The sequence below is a fragment of the Rhipicephalus sanguineus genome, chromosome 8 (assembly GCF_013339695.2).
Source record: "Rhipicephalus sanguineus isolate Rsan-2018 chromosome 8, BIME_Rsan_1.4, whole genome shotgun sequence".
NCBI classification, from domain to species: Eukaryota; Metazoa; Arthropoda; class Arachnida; order Ixodida; family Ixodidae; genus Rhipicephalus; species Rhipicephalus sanguineus.
In genome coordinates, this window is record NC_051183.1 from 6,942,424 (window position 1) to 6,948,787 (window position 6,364).

A 6,364-nucleotide genomic window follows, 5' to 3' on the forward strand; every position below is an offset into this window, starting at 1 on the left:
GGTTGTATTTCATGAGAATATGTTCTGACCAGAATACATCAATTATTTATCCACGATTGTTCCTCGCTCTGTAGACGTAATAAATAAATTACATAATGCATTACCGTTGAGAATGAAGCTGCTATTGTACTACTCGCTTGTTTATTCTCATGTACATTATTGCATACCTATACGGAGAACGACCACACAGACTAACGTGATGAAGCTTTCAATACTAAAAAAAAAAAAGAGCTGTGCGCGCTACTGAAAGTCTGTCAGTTTGTGAAAGCACGAAAAGTGCATTTCTAAAACACAGTCCGCTGAACATTTCACAAACATATCAGAAGAAATTATCAATTCATATACACTAGCTTGTAAAAAATGATAAAAAGAGTTTTGAACAACGATAACGAAATGTTAACACATCTTACGATTTTCGTCATAAACATTATGACTTCGATACAACACGAAAAAATGATGGCCTTCAAAAACCTTCGGTTATTATACCTCGTACCTTAAATGATCCTCCACAAATTGATTTTCTAATAAAGGAATGATCAAACTGTAACCTTCCTTCAAATATGCTAAACAGCTTGCTATTAACAGAAATGTAAAAGAACTGAACAATCTTGTCTTCTCAATTAGGTAATCTTGTTATGATCTTTTATGTCTAATAAATATCTACCAGCTAATAATAGCAGATGTATTAGACTGCTGTTATGTATGCGTGACTGGTGAGATGTGCTTTATTTTGTATTTCTTATTATTGCGTTTAACATAGCACGTGTTTTCATTCGATGTAGTGGCTTCATACATTGGATAACTGACACATTGTATAACATTGTATAATAGTGTATCATCAGTGCACAACACTTTTGTAAAAATCATCATGCAACATGTGCCTGAACTACCGATGGGAAGTTGGGCCCTGGTCAGGGGTATTGTAACACCTTTTGCTCAATTTCCTCGGTATGCAGTGTTCGCTGTACACCGGAGTAAATTTTTCTTTGATTTTTTTTGTTACAATAAGTTACGTATCCGCTGTTCGATTCAACCTATCTCGACAGTCTTATCTTGCCTACTCAGATTAAGTAAAATATTGCTTCTTTACAAGAAACAGTACCGAATACACTTTTACGCCTAGCGGGAGAGTGCGTTGCCGTGTTATGTTTTTCGTATCGACTGATGCTCGCGTCTCTTGTGGATGTTGAGCATGACCCTTTGAGCAAGCTGAGAAGAGCCGACCGAGGTCAGTGAAGCTCGAAGGCATCGATGGCGGTTGGGAAACTGGAATGGTCGTTAGCGAGCGAGTCCCTCGTCTCTTTTCATTCCGCGAGATCGGTTCAGATCCGACGAGAGAGTGTGATCAGGAGGGCGCTCGTGCAGCAGCCTGCTGGATGAAGCATTCGGCTGCGTCTCGCTTCACGGCTGGCCGACTAATAGGATTGCGAAGGTAGGCCGACAAGAGATCAGTCCTGTACACAGCATTCGATGAAAGAACCACCGCCGCCCACTTCATCAGGGCAGCTTCACAAAGAAGTCTACGGACGGATGTCTGAAGAACGGGATTAGTTTTCAAGCGGTGCAGGCTCTCGAAGAATAGTGGAAAATGTGTTCGTCACGGAATTGTGTAGCGCGCACTAAGGGCGCTCCATTGCACACTGCTATGTCAGTTGTCCTTTCGTTTTACCTGCGTGGCCTCTACACCGTGAGCGTAAAACCGTCGTAACAATGACGGCGAAAAAGCGTCCACAAAACTAAATGCTTGAAAGGACACTCAAAGCAGAAACACTGCCTACAATACCACTATGATGAGGATTTGTAAAGGACATTAAATTTCACACGTGTTTGTCAGAAACATATGTAAGTTTACTCATTTACTTATTTATTTGTTAGTAGCTTTATTTTAAACTTTCCTGCACCTGAATCATCACTATAACCGCCAACAGGGACCACCTTTGTCGTTATAAAGTAGTCTTGTTGACGCGAAATATTTTCCAGGATAACTTGTACGACATGTCATGAGAATTGCATTCTGTTGCTTTCCGGACAACTGCATAGCGTACGCTAAACAAAGTGGTATTCAACGGTGCCCATTTTCAATTATACTCTTTCAACACTAACCTTCTAGCTGGCCTCCGATACCTTCACAACTAATAAGCGGGGGTTTTGCATGCCAAAACCACGATATGATTATGAAGCAAGGCGTAGATTACGTTCGACCATCTTGGGTTCTTTAACGCGAGCGCGAATCTACGGTGCACGGCTGTTTTTGCATTTCGCCCCCGTAGAAATGCTGCCACCACGGCCGGGAATCGAAACCGCGCCCTCGTCTTAGCAACGCGACACTTTACCTCCTAAGCTGTCACAAGGTCGGACGGAAACAAAAGAGAGAGAGAGAGAGATACGAAGAGGAAAGGCAGGGAGGTTAACCAAGCTTTGGCTCGGTTGGCTACCCTGCACTTGGGGTGGGGGAAGGGGAAATAATAGAAAAGAAAGGGTAAAGAAGAAGGAAAGAAGAGTAAGAAAGGGATGCATGAACAGTTTGAAACTACACAACACGAACTAACGGAAACAAAAGCCATGGTGTCGCGTGAGTGACATTCCACGGACCACGTCCTTTCCTGTGCGGCTGGACATCTTCGGAGGAGTAACTCTGGGTTCGTCTTCACCATTCCCGGCGCACTTTTGTGTCTATGTTGAACTGTTTAAGTGGGACAGGAGTGTGAGAGAGTGTGAGAAAAGTTTTAATGAAAAGCTGGAGGTGTTTGCCTGGCTATTCGCCTGACATGCTACTCCAGGTGCTGGGCGATGATTATGATATATAGACTGATAACCACACACACACAGACTACACTCTTCACAAAGTTTCGGTCAGGCTTGTGGCCCGCAAGAAAGTCAGCAGCGCTTTCGTGGCGCGTAACGCACAGGTGCTGCTTTGCCATGGGCCCAGAATAGTGCCGCAGTTCTAAACATGAGTCCCGTTGAAGGTTCAAGGCCGCCTTCAGAGATCGTCTTTCTGATGCGTATCGCCTGCATTCACAGAGAACGTGTTTCAGGACTTCTAGGACGTTACATTTAACGCACAATGGTGAGTCCGACAGCTATTATTATTACTACTATTATTATTGTTAAGCGGAAGAAATGAAAAATAAGGCAGAAAAATAGGATTACATATAACTAAATTAAGGTAAATATTTCAATAATAAAAATAAAAATGAAAAGTAGTCTTTAGCTGTACGTACATACAGTGCCTCCCTCAAATTCCTTGCCTCAATGTATCGCCAAATGAAAACACGCGTACAGCTGCGCTCACATTTCACATCACGAAGTATCGTATACAATCGTCAGTAATTTTTTACCTATCCCACCTACGCCAGAAGCGTTTTACTCCGCAAAATGAGCAAACTCGTACGCGTCTCAGCAGAAGATGCACTCAACGTTACCCCATATGTGTGCGGTAGTCACAGTCGCAATGTCGGGCGTGCGTGACCTGATAGAGTCTGGCTTTTGTTTACGCTATGAGTATAATAATAATTAATAATGTCCGGGTTTTAACGTCCCAAAACCACGACATGATTGACGCGCCCAGCCAAACCACTTTTCTTGCACGAGACGCGTACTGCCAACCGAAAGCGCATTTTGCGATTGTGGTCCAGTCTTTGCCGCCACCACGCAGCGCACACAGCCACTGCTCGTACATTCATCGATGCACAAGAGTGGCTAGCATGACAGAAAAGGCTTTAACTTTGCGTCATTTATTAACGAAGTTTGCCGACTTCCCTTCATTGAGCATTAAACGCGGCCAATCTTCGATCGGCTCTCCTCTTTTGCACGAACGTGCCTCGAGGTTGCATAGATAGCGTCGTCTCGCCGAGGCCGATTTACCCAGCCATGCAGGGACCGGACGCGTGCCTGCAGGTTAATGACGTCTATTTTTAATGAACACGACAGTCGCACCGTGCATGCTCTCCTCCTCCCCGCCCTGTGCTTACTACCGAGCTTGCACTCAAGTTTCCTTCTTGCGGCATACAGCTATAGTGGGGCCTCGCAGAGTCTTTGCACATCCACGAACACCATTCGCGCATGTTGTCTTTGTTTTCTAAACTCATTTGGAACGCATTTAATTTGTTATTATTCTGTATGGCATTGATACTGCTTAGCCTTAAGGACGATAAGGGTAGGAAAACAATAGCAAAAGAAAAGCTGCATTAAATTTGTAGCGTATCTCTATTAGTATATATAAAAAACTAAAAAAAGAAAGTAGTCTGCCGAGCTAGCTGCGTACTTTTCCATGCGTTGGAGCACCGCCCTTTTTACCTGCAATTGCCTAGAGACGCTGCAAGAAATGTATCCCTCGTGTCACGCCTCCACGATGGAGAATATTTCAACGCCTGCATTTCTCTCCGTGTGGCAAAAAAAAAAAGCTTCTTATTTAAAAGTTTATTCCACGAAAGATTTCTCCGAGAATGTTTACTTCATACTTTTGAGCAGGATAGAATTGCAAGTTGTCATGAAGAGAAGTGGAGTGGTAAAAGGCTGGTTTTCGCAATTTCCTTTCATACTCTTCTGTATCGCTTTCGCAAAGACTTGCCTTTCTTCCGACATGCACTCATCAGATTCGGCAAGTTTCCTTCTTGCGGAGACCTCCCGAGGCTCACTGTCAGGCAAGTTGGTGATGACTCATTAGCGACCACTGACGACCCAAGGGCTCCGCTCTGAAGATTCGCTCGTCTTTGCAATGTGTGTGTTCCACTTTCTTTTTCAATCATTATAAGGAATCTTGTTGCAGCTAGCATGGATTCAGGTGAAGTCTTATACGAACGTGCAGCGTCCCTTTTCTCCTATATGCGTGATGTTCGCTTTATTATTATTATTATTATTTTTTATTCATATTTTATTATGAATGTTGGCCTTTGTTTGTTTTTTTTTTTTTTCGTGCGCCAGTACAAAGACCTTATGGTTGTTCCTGGGCACGTTAAATAAACGTTTGATTGATTGATTATGTGCTGAGCGGGCTGAAGTTGCCGCGTTGTTTCTTTAGTCAAGCAGTAATTCTTTATTGTGACGTGCCTCGATTCATACTGTGTGGTCTGACTTCTGTGTGGCCTCACATTTCGTATCGTTCGCGTATCTCGGCGAACTTCACATTTCGGCGACCAGAGCGCGCAGCTCCAGCATTTCCGCGAGCGCTGCGGATGGTTCACGTATATATAGGTAAGCGACGCGGGCTGCCGTTGACAGGGTCGTCGGGGCATTGCCCAAGCCGCTCTCACTGAGCGGGTTTGCCGAGATCACTTCCACGCCTCCTCGTGAGTGGTTAAGTAAATGCAAATAAGAAAAGAACGAACGGAGGGGAATACGTATAATGACGGCATCGAGAGCAGGGGCGCAAGAGTGATATTTATTCATGGAACGCTCGCCTCTCTCCCTCCTTCGTTCACCCTTGACGAAGCTCCTCTGGGTGCCGTTCTGGAAGAGCCGATCGTAATAGCACAGATCGATATAAAAACGTGTAAAACTATAATAAGCCGACTAGATTTGGCGCCGACAGAGCGCCTCATCGGGCGACGGATCGAAAATTCATTTTCCGGTACGGTCAGACATAAAGAACCGAATTCAATCCCCGCGTGCTACTCACCCCTCGCCTTTTGTTCTTTTTTTATTTTGCTTTTCCGAATGTTGTTTTCTTCTTCTTTGACGCCCCGTCAGCAGAGTGCAGTGTCATTTCGATTGGGATAGCTTGCGTTTTTAAGAGTTCGCTCCGGTGTGTCGCCTAAGGCATGGTAGCCGGCGTTACATGCGCACTTCATAAACCGTCGTAGCGCGCTAGCAAAAAAGACCGTTGTCGGGAATTTCTGCATGAAGAGGTTATTTTTTTTTTCCGGCCACACCTATAAGAATGCTGTGTTGTTTCTTTCGCCCGTCATCAACTCCCTCTATTCGGAAGAGAAGTAAGCCAATGCAAGGACTTCGTGACCTCCACTACGCAATTTTACTTTGGTCGAAATATCAATCCGAAAAGTCTGTTCTGCTCTTCATCTCCCGTTCGTAGCAGTTCTCGATATCAGAGCACACGTACCCGCCGTGGTAGCTTAACAGGTAAGGTGTCGAGCTGCTGAACTCCGAGTCGCGGGTTCGACTCCCGGCCAAGGCGGCTGCATTTCGATGGGGGCGACATGTAAGAACTCCCGTGCACGTAGGTGCAGTGCAGACTTAGCCCCCCGCTACGGCGTGCCTCGTTATCGTATCGTGGTTTTGTCACGTAAGAACTCATAAGTACGATTATTCGTCAGAGTATATGTCACGCCTGGTACCCAAAAATACTTAATAATAATAATAATAATAATAAATCAATCAATCAATCATTTATTTAACGTGCCCA